The 16,795-nt window shown below is 26.1% G+C and overlaps 1 long non-coding RNA gene across 1 annotated transcript; it reads left to right on the top strand.

Annotated features, from left to right (window-relative positions):
• Window positions 1-4,096: 4,096 nt before the first annotated feature.
• LOC143051909 (uncharacterized) lies at window positions 4,097-5,735 on the top strand. The gene is made up of 3 exons (XR_012970943.1): window positions 4,097-4,233; window positions 4,989-5,068; window positions 5,628-5,735. It is a non-coding gene; the product is annotated as an uncharacterized LOC143051909 (long non-coding RNA).
• The last annotated feature ends 11,060 nt before the right edge of the window (window positions 5,736-16,795 follow it).

The following is a 16,795-nucleotide window of genomic DNA, read 5'->3' as shown; positions in this document are numbered from 1 at the left end:
TTTTTCGATAATTGTAAAAGATGATACCTGAAATCGGTCATTTGATCAAGATATATTTATTATATGTAATGACAATTGTACCTGAAGTAAATTTGAACCAACTTAATTTCTTTTAACAATATTATATTTTTTTAGTAAATTCTACCCCTTTTTGATAATTCACATTCTGATATTACATTATATCGACCATATTCTAAAGATAGTTGTATATAATATATTACCAAACCTGTCAACGGTTTTAATCGCGATTTTTTATAAATTCACTGTAAATTTGACAACTTTTTCGATAATTGTCATAGATGATACCTTAAATCGGTCATTTGATCAAGATAGATTTATAATATGTAATGACAAATGATGTGAAGTCAATTTGAACCAACTTAATTTCTTTTAACAATATTATATTTTTTAGTAAATTCTCCCCCTTTTTGATAATTCACATTCTGATATTACATTATATCGACCATATTCTAAAGATAATTGTATAGAATATATTTATTACCAAACCTGTCAACGGTTTTAATCACGATTTTTTAAAAATTCACTGTAAATTTGACAACTTTTTCGATAATTGTAATAGATGATACCTGAAATTGGTCATTTGCTCAAGATAGATTTATAATATGTAATGACAATTGTACCTGAAGTAAATTTGAACCAACTTAATTTCTTTTAACAATATTATATTTTTTAGTAAATTCTACCCCTTTTTATTAATTCACATTCTCATATTACATTATATCGACCATATTCTAAAGATAGTTGTATAGAATATATTACCAAATCTGTCAACGGTTTTAATCAAGTTTTTTTTAAATATGACTGTAAATTTGACATTTTTTTCGATAATTGTAATATATGATATCTGAAATCGGTCTTTTGATCAAGAGAAATTTATAATATGTAATGACAATTGCATCTGAAGTAAACTTGAACCAACTTAATTTCTTTTAACAATATTATCTTTCTCAGTAAATTCTACCCCTTTTTGATAATTCATTCTGATATAACGTTATATCGACCATATTCTAAAGATCGATGTATAGAATATATAACCAAACCTGCCAACAGTTTTAATCAAGTTTTTTTTTACATTTCACTGTAAATTTGACAACTTTTTCGATAATTGTAATAGGTGATACCTGAAATCGGTCATTTGATCAAGAGAAATTTATAATATGTAATGACAATTGTATCTGAAGTAAACTTGAACCAATTTAATTTCTTTTAAAAATATTATATTTTTCAGTAAATTCTACCCCTTTTTGATAATTCATTCTGATATAACGTTATATCGACCATATTCTAAAGATAGATGTATAGAATATATTATCAAACCTGCCAACAGTTTTAATGAAGTTTTTTTTTTAAATATGACTGTAAATTTGACAACTTTTTCGATAATTGTAATAGGTGATACCTGAAATCGGTCATTTGATCAAGAGAAATTTATAATATGTAATGACAATTGTATCTGAAGTAAACTTGAACCAATTTAATTTCTTTTAAAAATATTATATTTTTCAGTAAATTCTACCCCTTTTTGATAATTCATTCTGATATAACGTTATATCGACCATATTCTAAAGATAGATGTTTAGAATATATAACCAAACCTGCCAACAGTTTTAATCAAGTTTTTTTTTTAAATTTCACTGTAAATTTGAAAACTTTTTCGATAATTGTAATAGATGATACCTTAAATCGGTCATTTGATCATGATTAATTTATAATATGTAATGACAATTGTATCTGAAGTAAACTTGAACCAATTTGATTTCTTTTAAAAATATTATATTTTTCAGTAAATTTTACCCCTTTTTGATAACTCCTTCTGATATAACGTTGTATCGACCATATTCTAAAGGTAGATGTATAGAATATATATAACCAAATCTGCCAACAGTTTTAATCAAGTTTTTTTTTAATTTCACTGTAAATTTGACATTTTTTTCGATAATTGTAATAGATGATACCTTAAATCGGTCATTTGATCAAGTTAAATTTATAATATGTAATGACAATTGTATCTGAAGTAAATTTGAACCAACTTAATTTCTTTTAACAATATTATATTTTTTAGTAAATTCTACCCCTTTTTCATAATTCATTCTGATATTACATTATATCGATCGACCATATTCTAAAGATAGTTGTATAGAATATATTACCAAATCTGTCAACGGTTTTAATCAAGTATTTTTTATAAATATGACTGTAAATTTGACATTTTTTTCGATAATTGTAATATATGATATCTTAAATCGGTCATTTGATCAAGAGAAATTTATAATATGTAATGACAATTGTATCTGAAGTAAATTTGAACCAACTTAATTTCTGTTAACGATATTATATTTTAGTAAATTCTACCCCTTTTGGATAATTCATTCTGATATAGAATTATATCGACCATATTCTAAAGATAGATGTATAGAATATATAACCAAACCTGCCAACAGTTTTAATCAAGTTTTTTTTTAAATTTCACTGTAAATTTGAAAACTTTTTCGATAATTGTAAAAGATGATACCTGAAATCGGTCATTTGATCAGGATATATTAATAATATGTAATGACAAATGATGTGAAGTAAACTTGAACCAACTTAATTTCTTTTAACAATATTATATATTTTAGTAAATTCTACCCCTTTTGGATAATTCATTCTGATATGACATTATATCGTCCATATTCTAAAGATAGATGTATAGAATATATTACCAAACCTGCCAACGGTTTTAATAAATATTTTTTAAAAACTCTGTTTATTTGACAACTTTTTCGATAATTGTAAAAGATGATACCTGAAATCGGTCATTTGATCAAGATATATTAATTATATGTAATGACAATTGTACCTGAAGTAAATTTGAACCAACTTAATTTCTTTTAACAATATTATATTTTTTTAGTAAATTCTACCCCTTTTTGATAATTCACATTCTGATATTACATTATATCGACCATATTCTAAAGATAGTTGTATAGAATATATTTATTACCAAACGTGTCAACGGTTTTAATCACGATTTTTTAAAAATTCACTGTAAATTTGACAACTTTTTCGATAATTGTAATAGATGATACCTGAAATTGGTCATTTGCTCAAGATAGATTTATAATATGTAATGACAATTGTACCTGAAGTAAATTTGAACCAACTTAATTTCTTTTAACAATATTATATTTTTTAGTAAATTCTACCCCTTTTTATTAATTCACATTCTCATATTACATTATATCGACCATATTCTAAAGATAGTTGTATAGAATATATTACCAAATCTGTCAACGGTTTTAATCAAGTTTTTTTTAAATATGACTGTAAATTTGACATTTTTTTCGATAATTGTAATATATGATATCTGAAATCGGTCTTTTGATCAAGATAGATTTATAATATGTAATGACTATTGTATCTGAAGTAAACTTGAACCAACTTAATTTCTTTTAACAATATTATCTTTCTCGGTAAATTCTACCCCTTTTTGATAATTCATTCTGATATAACGTTATATCGACCATATTCTAAAGATAGATGTATAGAATATATAACCAAACCTGCCAACAGTTTTAATCAATTTTTTTTTTACATTTCACTGTAAATTTGACAACTTTTTCGATAATTGTAATAGGTGATACCTGAAATCGGTCATTTGATCAAGAGAAATTTATAATATGTAATGACAATTGTATCTGAAGTAAACTTGAACCAATTTAATTTCTTTTAAAAATATTATATTTTTCAGTAAATTCTACCCCTTTTTGATAGTTCATTCTGATATAACGTTATATCGACCATATTCTAAAGGTAGATGTATAGAATATATTACCAAATCTGTCAAGGTGTAATACCACCAAATCATGATACGGCACATCCGGTTGCATACGAAAGTAGGTCTAAAAAAATATTCCCTTGAATTTGACAGTTGTAGAAAATTAACCCTGCATTTCAATGCACTTAATTTTTTCTGAGTCATAAACATGTATGTTGGGTGTCTGAAAGCATCATTCTTTGTTTATTTGATGGTCTTATAAAATATTTTGGAAAGTTAAGGTTACCTAGTTACCAAAGCAAGTAACCAGTAAATAATAGTGTAAAAATTGGGTTGTTTACTTCCGGTGCTGGTTACTTTCTTATATGCAATGAAATGTAGTGTGAAATTTTCACTGTAGCACTGGACAGGATTAAACTTTATTCATGCAAAGTATTTCTTTGGTTGAAATAAAGGTAAATACTGTACATTTTTTTTAAAAGTGCCAATTTAGCAAAGACTAATAGGGGAAAATCAATGGTGGTATTACACCTATTTAGGGAAACTACACGTGCACTGGTGACCTTATTGTACTTTCATTTTTAAAAATTATTACTAAACTAGTTCATACGTTGTAAAAATGGACTATTCGGAATGGATTGAGACACAGAAAGCACGTTTGAGAGAAAATTGCCTTGAAATGGGGGTTTACGGGTGTTTGCTAAGTCAAATGGGTGGACAGACAAGGCTGTATTCAGTGTATAGTGTTAGGTTTCCTTGGGACAGAAAAAAAAGAACCTTGTATGGTCACAGATTTGCATACATGTTGCACACTGAGAAATTTGACCTATCAGAGGAATTTGATGTGTCTCATCTGTGTCATCAGAAGAGATGCATTAACCCTGAGCACTTGTCTTTCGAGCCGCCTTATATTAACCAAGACCGCCAAGTTTGTCGTGGTACACACCCAACAAGGTGTCGAAAACACAAACCCTACCAAGACTGTTTGATTTAAAATGGTAAACCAATAATGGTTTTAAAGAGAAGTCTTATTTTTCTTCATATGATATAATTTTATTTATGAAATACACTTTTGAATCAACATACATATATTACATTGAGACCTTTCTTATAGCTTGCCATGCTAATCCCCATTTTACGTGAGCCTCTGTGTCAAATTTTAAATCACCTTTACAGTTTTGTTTATACAACATGTGATTTTTCATTTCAGTATTAACCATGAATCTGACAAGCATTCTGTTGAAAAATCTTATATGTGAATTGGTCTGCAGATGACACTTTAGCATTGAGGTATGTATCAACTAATGTCATGTTTTATTTTTGTTTTGGCCGCAAAAGTTTACAATTTGCCATTGTGCCATCTGTATTTTGCACCGACAAAACATCATCTAAACACTTGCCTTGGATTTATACACATCAGAATCCAGTCTCACATACTTAAATTTTATAATTCGTACCAATTTTTTTTTTACCAGCATTCAAAGGGACATAACCCTTTTTAAAACCATTTTGATGTATTTTTTATTACTCTTTCTCCTCATTTTTTAATGTAAAATACAAGAAAGTGGACTTTTTAGGTGTAAATCTATTAGAAATATACTGCAATAAATAAATGAAATGATTTTGATATCAGTAACAATTATGATTGACTGAAAGGGAACCGTTATTTGTCATACTCGGGGAACAGACCAAAAACTCAAGTTACACATAAGGGCTTATAGAAACTTCGGTGGAGACTGTTAACATTTATAGAAACAGTTCTTTCAGCTAAAACACTTTAATTGTTGATTTGACATTACATTTCTTTCATTTTTTCTGGGAAAATAATTACATTTGCTTTATTTTTTAGGCAAAAGATATCAAGTTTTGATGAAAAAAGAAGGAAGAAGGAAAATGGACCAAAACAGACCTTCAAATGAACTCTAAAAGGTGCAATAAAATTGTATATCATCTTAAAGTTGTCTTTTGTATCCTATTTAATTGTTTGAATGCTTAGATCATGAGTATATGATCAGATATTAGTCAACACTGCATTTTATAATGATACACTGAAAAAAGGATTTTTCGAAGAAATAAGACTGAAATCGCCGTAGGATATGACCTTACATTATGGTGATTTTCTCTGAAACTATAGATCTGACTGAAACAAAACTTGGCAGGTATGCTTGAAATAACTTGCAATTGGAGGGAAAAAATTACATTAAGTTTATTTGACATTTAGGTGTTCTTTAGGTGTAATACCACCAAATCATGATACGGCACATCCGGTTGCATACGAAAGTAGGTCTAAAAAAATATTCCCTTGAATTTGACAGTTGTAGAAAATTAACCCTGCATTTCAATGCACTTAATTTTTTCTGAGTCATAAACATGTATGTTGGGTGTCTGAAAGCATCATTCTTTGTTTATTTGATGGTCTTATAAAATATTTTGGAAATTTAAGGTTACCTAGTTACCAAAGCAGGTAACCAGTAAATAATAGTGTAAAAATTGGGTTGTTTACTTCCGGTGCTGGTTACTTTCTTATATGCAATGAAATGTAGTGTGAAATTTTCACTGTAGCACTGGACAGGATTAAACTTTATTCATGCAAAGTATTTCTTTGGTTGAAATAAAGGTAAATACTGTACATTTTTTTTAAAAGTGCCAATTTAACAAAGACTAATAGGGGAAAATCAATGGTGGTATTACACCTCAACGGTTTTAATCAAGTTTTTTTTTTAAATATGACTGTAAATTTGAAAACTTTTTCGATAATTGTAATAGATGATACCTTAAATCGGTCATTTGATCAAGTTAAATTTGTAATATGTAATGACAGTTGTATCTGAAGTAAACTTGAACCAACTTAATTTCTTTTAACAATATTATATTTTTTAGTAAATTCTACCCCTTTTTCATAATTCATTCTGATATTACATTATATCAATCGACCATATTCTAAATATAGTTGTATAGAATATATTACCAAATCTGTCAACGGTTTTAATCAAGTTTTTTTTTAAATTCACTGTAAATTTGACATTTTTTTCGATAATTGTAACAGATGATATCTTAAATCGGTCATTTGATCAAGAGAAATTTATAATGTAATGACAATTGTATCTGAAGTAAACTTGAACCAACTTAATTTCTTTTAACAATATTATATTTTTAGTAAATTCTACTCCTTTTGGATAATTCATTCTGATATAACATTATATCGACCATATTCTAAAGGTAGATGTATAGAATATATAACCAAACCTGCCAACAGTTTTAATCAAGTTTTTTTTAAAATTTCACTGTACATTTGACAACTTTTTCGATAATTGTAATAGATGATACCTTAAATCGGTCATTTGATCAAGATAGATTTATAATATGTAATGACAATTGTATCTGAAGTAAACTTGAACCAACTTAATTTCTTTTAACAATATTATATTTTTAGTAAATTCTACCCCTTTTGCATAATTCATTCTGATATAACATTATATCGACCATATTCTAAAGGTAGATGTATAGAATATATTACCAAACCTGCCAACAGTTTTAATCAAGTTTTTTTTTAAATATCACTGTCAATTTGACAATTTTTTTCGATAATTGTAATAGATGATACCTGCAATCGGTCATTTGCTCAAGATAGATTTATAATATGTAATGACAATTGTACCTGAAGTAAATTTGAACCAACATTATTTCTTTTAACAATATTATATTTTTTAGTAAATTCTACCCCTTTTTGATAATTCACATTCTGATATTATATTATATCGACCATATTTAAAAGATAGTTGTATAGAATATATTACCAAAGCTGTCAACGGTTTTAATCAAGTTTTTTTTTTAAATATGACTGTAAATTTGACATTCTTTTCGATAATTGTAATATATGATATCTTAAATCGGTCATTTGATCAAGAGAAATTTATAATATGTAATGACAATTGTATCTGAAGTAAACTTGAACCAACTTAATTTCTTTTAACGATATTATATTTTTAGTAAATTTTACCCTTTTGGATAATTCATTCTGATATAGAATTATATCGACCATATTCTAAAGATAGATGTATAGAATATATAACCAAACCTGCCATAAGTTTTAATCAAGTTTTTTTTTTAATTTCACTGTAAATTTGACAACTTTTTCGATAATTGTAATAGATGATACCTTAAATCGGTCATTTGGTCAGGATAAATAATAATATGTAATGACAAATGATGTGAAGTAAACTTAAACCAACTTAATTTCTTTTCACAATATTATATTTTTTAGTAAATTCTACCCCTTTTTGATAATTCATTCTGATGTGACATTATATCGTCCATATTCGTAAGATAGTTGTATAGAATATATTACCAAATCTGTCAACGGTTTTAATCAAGTTTTTTTTTTTAAATATGACTGTAAATTTGACATTTTTTTCGATAATTGTAATAGATGATACCTGAAATCGGTCATTTGATCAAGATATATTTATAATATGTAATAATCATATACAATTATCCAAAACAAAATGTCAAAATTACAGTAAAAAGTGAAAATTTACCAATAAAGGTAAAATCTGAATGAATATCAAAAAAGTTGTCAAATCTACTGAAAAAATGTTGCAATTTTTAAATAAAGCTGTAGTTGTCTTAAGTTTACTTCTAATACGATTGTCAATTCATATTAGAAAATGTTCTCGATCAAATGACCGATTTAAGGTAACATCATATACAATTATTAAAAAAATTTGTCAAATTTACAGTAAAATGTTGAAAAATTATTATAGAAGGTAAAACCTGAATGAATATCAAAAAAGTTGTTAAATTTACGGAAAAAATAATATAGAGAAAATGTTGAAATTTTTTAATAAAGCTGTGGTTAGGTCAAGTTTACCTTCTATTACATTTTCAATACATACTAGAAAATTGTCTTGAGCAAATGATCGATTTAAGGTAACATCATATGCAATTATAAAAGAAGGTGTCAAACTTTAAGATGTTGAAAAATTATCATATAAGGTAAAATCTGAATGAATATAAAAAAAGTTGTTAAATTTACTAAAAAAATAAAACAGAGAAAATGTTGAAATTTTTAAATCAAGCTGTGGTTAGGTCAAGTTTACTTTCTATTAAATTGTCAATACATACTAGAAAATTGTCTTGAGCAAGAGACCGATTTTAGGTAACATCCTATACAATTATCAAAAAAAATGTCTGAAAAAATGTTACTGAGAAAATGTTGCAATTTCTAAATAAAGCTGTGATTCTCTTAAGTTTACTTCTAATACAATTGTTAATTCATATTAGAAAATTTTCTCGAATAATTGACCGATTTAAGGTAACATCATATACAATTATCAAAAAACTTGTCAAATTTACAGTAAAATGATGAAAAATTATCATTAAATGTAAAATCTGAATGAATATAAAAAAGTTGTTAAATTTACTGAAAAAATAATACAGAGAAAATGTTGAAATTTTTAAATAAGGCTGTGGTTAGGCCAAGTCTACTTTTTATTCAATTGTCAATACATACTAGAAATTGTCTCGATCAAATGACCGATTTGAGGTACTTTATATACAATTTTCCAAAAAGTTGTCAAATTTACAGTAAAATGTTGAAAAAGTATCATAGAAGGTAAAACCTGAATGAATATCAAAAAAGTTGTTAAATTTCCGGAAAAAATGTCACTGAGAAAATGATGCAATTTCTAAATAAAGCTGTGGTTGTCTTAAGTTTACTTTAAATACAATTGTCAATACATATTAGAAATTTTTTTCGATCAAATGACCGATTTAAGGTTACATAATATACAATTATCAAAAAACTTGTCAAATTAACAGTAAAATGTTGGAAAATTATCATTAAAGGTAAAATCTAAATGAATATAAAAAAAGTTGTCAAATCTACTGAAAAAATGTTGCAATTTCTAAATAAAGCTGTGGTTGTCTTAAGTTTACTTCTAATACAATTGTCAATTCATATTAGAAAATGTTCTCGATCAAATGACCGATTTAAGGTAACATCATATACAATTATTAAAAAAATTTGTCAAATTTACAGTAAAATGTTGAAAAATTATTATAGAAGGTAAAACCTGAATGAATATCAAAAAAGTTGTTAAATTTACGGAAAAAATAATATAGAGAAAATGTTGAAATTTTTAAATAAAGCTGTGGTTAGGTCAAGTTTACCTTCTATTAAATTTTCAATACATACTAGAAAATTGTCTTGAGCAAATGATCGATTTAAGGTAACATCATATGCAATTATAAAAGAAGGTGTCAAACTTTAAGATGTTGAAAAATTATCATTTAAGGTAAAATCTGAATGAATATAAAAAAAGTTGTTAAATTTACTGAAAAAATAAAACAGAGAAAATGTTGAAATTTTTAAATCAAGCTGTGGTTAGGTCAAGTTTACTTTCTATTAAATTGTCAATACATACTAGAAAATTGTCTTGAGCAAGAGACCGATTTTAGGTAACATCCTATACAATTATCAAAAAAAATGTCTGAAAAAATGTTACTGAGAAAATGTTGCAATTTCTAAATAAAGCTGTGATTCTCTTAAGTTTACTTCTAATACAATTGTCAATTCATATTAGAAAATTTTCTCGAATAATTGACCGATTTAAGGTAACATCATATACAATTATCAAAAAACTTGTCAAATTTACAGTAAAATGATGAAAAATTATCATTAAATGTAAAATCTGAATGAATATAAAAAAGTTGTTAAATTTACGGAAAAAATAATATAGAGAAAATGTTGAAATTTTTAAATAAGGCTGTGGTTAGGCCAAGTCTACTTTTTATTCAATTGTCAATACATACTAGAAATTGTCTCGATCAAATGACCGATTTGAGGTACTTTATATACAATTTTCCAAAAAGTTGTCAAATTTACAGTAAAATGTTGAAAAAGTATCATAGAAGGTAAAACCTGAATGAATATCAAAAAAGTTGTTAAATTTCCGGAAAAAATGTCACTGAGAAAATGATGCAATTTCTAAATAAAGCTGTGGTTGTCTTAAGTTTACTTTAAACACAATTGTCAATACATATTAGAAATTTTTTTCGATCAAATGACCGATTTCAGGTTACATAATATACAATTATCAAAAAACTTGTCAAATTTACAGTAAAATGTTGAAAAATTATCAATATGGGTAAAATCTGAATGAATATCTAAAAAATTGTCAAATTTACTGAGAAAATGCTACTAAGAATATGTTGCAATTTTTAAATAAAGCTGTGGTTGTCTTAAGTTTATTTTAAATACAATTGTCAATACATATTAGAAAATTTTCTCGATCAAATGACCGATTTAAGGTAACATCGTATACAATTATCAAAAAAGTTGTCAAATTTACAGTAAAATGTTGAAAAATTATTATTAAATGTAAAATCTGAATCAATATAAAAAAAGTTGTTAAATTTACTGAAAAAAAAATGCAGAGAAAATGTCGAAATTTTTAAATAAAGCTGTGGTTAGGTCAAGTTTACTTTTCATTCAATTGTCAATACATACTAGAAAATTGTCTTGAGCAAATGACCGATTTAGGGTAACATCATATACAATTATCAAAAAAATTGTCAAATGTTCAGTAAAATGTTGAAAAATCATCAGTATGGGAAAAATCTGAATGAATATCAAAAAAGTTGTCAAATTTACTGAAAAAATGTTACTGAGAAAATGTTGCAATTTCTAAATAAAGCTGTGGTTGTCTTAAGTTTACTTTAAATACAATTGAAAATACATATTAGAAAATGTTCTCGATCAAATGACCGATTTAAGGTAACATCATATACAATTATCAAAAAACTTGTCAAATTAACAGTAAAATGTTGGAAAATTATCATTAAAGGTGAAATCTAAATGAATATAAAAAAAGTTGTTAAATTTACTGAGAAAACGTTGCAATTTCTAAATAAAGCTGTGGTTGTCTTAAGTTAACTTTTAATACAATTGTCAATACATATTAGAAAATTTCCTCGATCAAATGACCGTTTTAGGCTACATCATATACAATTATCAAAAAAAAAAAATGTCAAAATTACAGTAAAATGTGAAAACTTATCTATAAATGTAAACTTGAATGAATATCAAAAAAGTTGTCAAATCTACTGAAAAAATGTTACTGAGAAAATGTTGCAATTTTTAAATAAAGCTGTGGTTGTCTAAAGTTTACTTCTATTACAATTGTCAATTCATATTAGAAAATTTTCTCGATCAAATGACCGATTTGAGGTACTTCATATAAAATTATCAAAAAAGTTGTCAAATGTTCAGTAAAATGTTGAAAAAGCATCAATATGGGTAAAATCTGAATAAATATCAAAAAAGTTGTCAAATTTAATGAAAAAATGTCACTGAGAAAATGATGCAATTTCTAAATAAAGCTGTGGTTGTCTTAAGTTTATTTTTAATACAATTGTCAATACATATTAGAAAATTTTCTCGATCAAATGACCGTTTTAAGCTACATCATATACAATTATCAAAAAAATATCAAAATTAAAGTAAAATGTTGAAAAATTATCATTAAAGGTAACATCTTAATGAATATCAAAAAGTTGTTAAATTTGCTGAGAAAATGTTACTAAGAATATTTTGCAATTTTTAAATAAAGCTGTGGTTGTCTTAAGTTTACTTTAAATACAATTGTCAATACATATTAGAAAATTTTCTCGATCAAATGACCGATTTAAGGTAACATAATATAGAATTATCAAAAAACTTGTCAAATTTACAGTAAAATGTTGAAAAATTATCAATATGGGTAAAATCCGAATGAATATCTAAAAAAATTGTCAAATTTACTGAGAAAATGTTACTCAGAAAATGTTGCAATTTTTAAATAAAGCTGTGGTTGTCTTAAGTTTACTTTAAATACAATTGTCAATACATATTAGAAAATTTTTCGATCAAATGACCGATTTAAGGTAACATCGTATACAAGTATCAAAAAAGTGGTCAAATTTACAGTAAAATGTTGAAAAATTATTACTAAATGTAAAATCTGAATCAATATCAAAAAAGTTGTTAAATTTACTGAAAAAAAAAAATGCAGAGAAAATGTTGAATTTTTTAAATAAAGCTGTGGTTAGGTCAAGTTTACTTTTCATTCAATTGTCAATACATACTAGAAAATTGTCTTGAGCAAATGACCGATTTAGGGTAACATCATATACAATTATCAAAAAAGTTGTCAAATTTACTGAAAATAATGTCACTGAGAAAATCATGCAATTTCTCAATAAAGCTGTGGTTTTCTTAAGTTTATTTTTAATACAATTGTCAATACATATTAGAAAATTTTCTCGATCAATTGACCGTTTTAAGCTACATCATATACAATTATAAAAAAACTTGTCAAATTTACAGTAAAATGTTGAAAAATTATCATTAAAGGTAAAATCTGAATGAATATAAAAAAAGTTGTTAAATTTACTGAGAAAACGTTGCAATTTTTAAATAAAGCTGTGGTTGTTTTAAGTTTACTTTTAATACAATTGTCAATACATATTAGAAAATTTCCTCGATCAAATGACCGTTTTAGGCTACATCATATACAATTATCAAAAAAATGTCAAAATTACAGTAAAATGTTGAAAAATTATCATTAAAGGTAAAATCTTAATGAATATCAAAAAAGTTGTTAAATTTGCTTAGAAAATGTTACTGATAATATTTTGCAATTTTTAAATAAAGCTGTGGTTGTCTTAAGTTTACTTTAAATACAATTGTCAATACATATTAGAAAATTTTCTCGATCAAATGACCGATTTAAGGTTACATAATATACAATTATCAAAAAACTTGTCAAATTTACAGTAAAATGTTGAAAAATTATCAATATGGGTAAAATCTGAATGAATATCTAAAAAATTGTCAAATTTACTGAGAAAATGTTACTAAGAATATGTTGCAATTTTTAAATAAAGCTGTGGTTGTCTTAAGTTTACTTTAAATACAATTGTCAATACATATTAGAAAATGTTCTCGATCAAATGACCGATTTAAGGTAACATCGTATACAATTATCAAAAAAGTTGTCAAATTAACAGTAAAATGTTGGAAAATTATCATTAAAGGTAAAATCTAAATGAATATCAAAAAAGTTGTTAAATTTACTGAGAAAACGTTGCAATTTCTAAATAAAGCTGTGGTTGTCTTAAATTAACTTTTAATACAATTGTCAATACATATTAGAAAATTTCCTCGATCAAATGACCGTTTTAGGCTACATCATATACAATTATCAAAAAAAAAAGGTCAAAATTACAGTAAAATGTGAAAATTTATCTATAAATTTAAAACTGAATGAATATCAAAAAAGTTGTCAAATCTACTGAAAAAATGTTACTGAGAAAATGTTGCAATTTTGAAATAAAGCTGTGGTTGTCTAAAGTTTACTTCTAATACAATTGTCAATTCATATTAGATAATTTTCTCGATCAAATGACCGATTTGAGGTAACTTCATATAAAATTATCAAAAAAGTTGTCAAATGTTCAGTAAAATGTTGAAAAATCATCAATATGGGTAAAATCTATATGAATATCAAAAAAGTTGTCAAATTTTCTGAAAAAATGTCATTGAGAAAATGATGCAATTTCTAAATAAAGCTGTGGTTGTCTTAAGTTTATTTTTAATACAATTGTCAATACATATTAGAAAATTTTCTCGATCAAATGACCGTTTTAGGCTACATCATATACAATTATCAAAAAAATGTCAAAATTACAGTAAAATGTTGAAAAATTATCATTAAAGGTAAAATCTTAATGAATATCAAAAAAGTTGTTAAATTTGCTGAGAAAATGTTACTGAGAATATTTTGCAATTTTTAAATAAAGCAGTGGTTGTCTTAAGTTTACTTTAAATACAATTGTCAATACATATTAGAAAATTTTCTCGATCAAATGACCGATTTAAGTACCGGTCTTTGTAAGAATCATGCAGGTTCCTGTTGATGGGCGATTCATGACCCCTCTTGAAATGTCTTTATATTTTGTTTATGAGGAAGGTATGGTATGAAAATAAGTTTCCTGTGTTAATTTTTTTCTTTTTAACCTTGGTTGCCATGGAAACCATCCTTACAAAATTTTGCTTGAATACGTCCATAAGTAGTCTTTGAAAATTGAAATATAATGAATTTTAAAGAACCATAGAAATAAAGTTAATCAATACAAATAATATGTATATTTACAGTATTGACAAACACGACCCCAAACTATACAAAAACGTTAAAATTTTGAATTAACTAAATAGTTTGTTTCCATAGCAACCATTTAAAAATGTGTAAAAATTCGAAAATTAAAAATTTCAAAAACTTTAAAATTTTAAATCTGCTTATCTCCCAAGACCAACAATACCATGACATGTCATTGACAAATTTAGAAAGACCACATTCTATATTTTCAGAAAATAAAAAGAAAGTCGTGTGTTTTTTTTTCTTTAAAAAATTAATTTTAGTCAAAAATTGTCAATTTTCACCAAAATTCAGATTACCAAACAGATGAATACTGAAAGATTTTGAACTTAAAAAGCTAAAACATTCCATTTATGCGTGCATTTCTGACACAAATTTGGTAATTATAAATGAGAAAATATGATTGATAGAGATATTTTTGTAGAGAAGGACATTTTTTCTCTCTGGGCATGATGCCCCCCCTCCCTTTTTTTTTTTAAAATTCAAAAAATTATTAAAAAAATTAAAAGATGGAATTCAATTGTGAACATTTTGAGCATCAATACATGAAATTTCTCCAAAGGGTGAGGGCAATAATAGAACCCCCTACACCATTTTTATATATTAGATTTTTTTTAGAAAATGGGAATGTGTCAAAGAGACAACAACCCAAACAAACAACAGAAAATAGTCGAATTGCTGATGACTGAATGAAGGATAACTGCGTCCCTAATTACACTTGTTTTGTGCAAATTGAAATTTAAAATCTTTAGATGCTATTTCATGGTCTTTAAAATTAGACTCTGTCCAAGTTTCATTTCAATCTATGTAAAAAAAACTTAGTCTCAGACTGTCTTTAAATTCTAACTCTAAACAACAGGCTCTAAAGAACCTAAATGGATCACCTGTAATTTTTGGTTAAATCTTGCATCAATGATTATTTGTCCCTTTCAATCTAGATCAATGAGTGGCTTAACAATTCCATTTAAATGTTCTTTGTATCTGTCGTTTTTTTCTTCAAAAGCTAAAAATGCATTTACCCCTATGTTCCATTTTAGCCAGAGTGGCTAAGTTTCTTGAAGTACAAGGAAATAAAAAAATAAATTTATACAAGATACTCCAAAGTTGGGCTGAAATTGATTAAGCATATTCAGAAGAAGATTTTTTTTTAAAGTAAGCAAACTAGATGAACAAATTGTGAAAAATTTCTTTAAAGGGCTATAACTCCATAAGGATTCAATTGACAATTCTGGTCATATAAACTTATTTGTAGATTTTACTTTGCTGAAAGTTGTGCTGTTTACAGTTTATCTTTGTCATTACAAAAAATGTACTAATCTTCAAGATAATAACCAAAACTGCAAAATTTCCGTACAGTTAACAATTTAGTGGCAGCAACCAAACAATGGGTTGTTAGATTCATCTGAAAATTTGCTCTTAAAAGGTTTCAGTGTTTGAGATATGAGCTACACACTGCATTTTACCCCTATGTTCTACTTTTACCCATGGCGGCCATGTTTTTTTACAAAATAAAAAAATAAAACACAAACTTAATTCTAGATATCCTACGGATCATTCAGTTTAAGTTTTACTCGAATTGGTTCAGTAGTTTCAGTGGAAATGTTTCAAATATTTTACACCGGACAGACGACAACGGACGCAAATGTGGCAAAATTCACAGTTCCTTTGAAACGGTGACCTCAAAAAAACTACGTCCATTCTATCAGAAATAAACTGAAAATAAAAAATAAAACATTTGTACCATCGAGAGCGCTAACGAGGCCACTTTCCATAAATTTTGATATTTTTAAGGGTCATAACTCTTTAAAAGAAAGTCAAT

Source organism: Mytilus galloprovincialis, chromosome 11 (assembly GCF_965363235.1).
Source record: "Mytilus galloprovincialis chromosome 11, xbMytGall1.hap1.1, whole genome shotgun sequence".
Lineage (NCBI taxonomy): Eukaryota > Metazoa > Mollusca > Bivalvia > Mytilida > Mytilidae > Mytilus > Mytilus galloprovincialis.
Note: the sequence above shows the minus strand (reverse complement) of the source record. Positions and strands in the feature narration are given on the sequence as shown.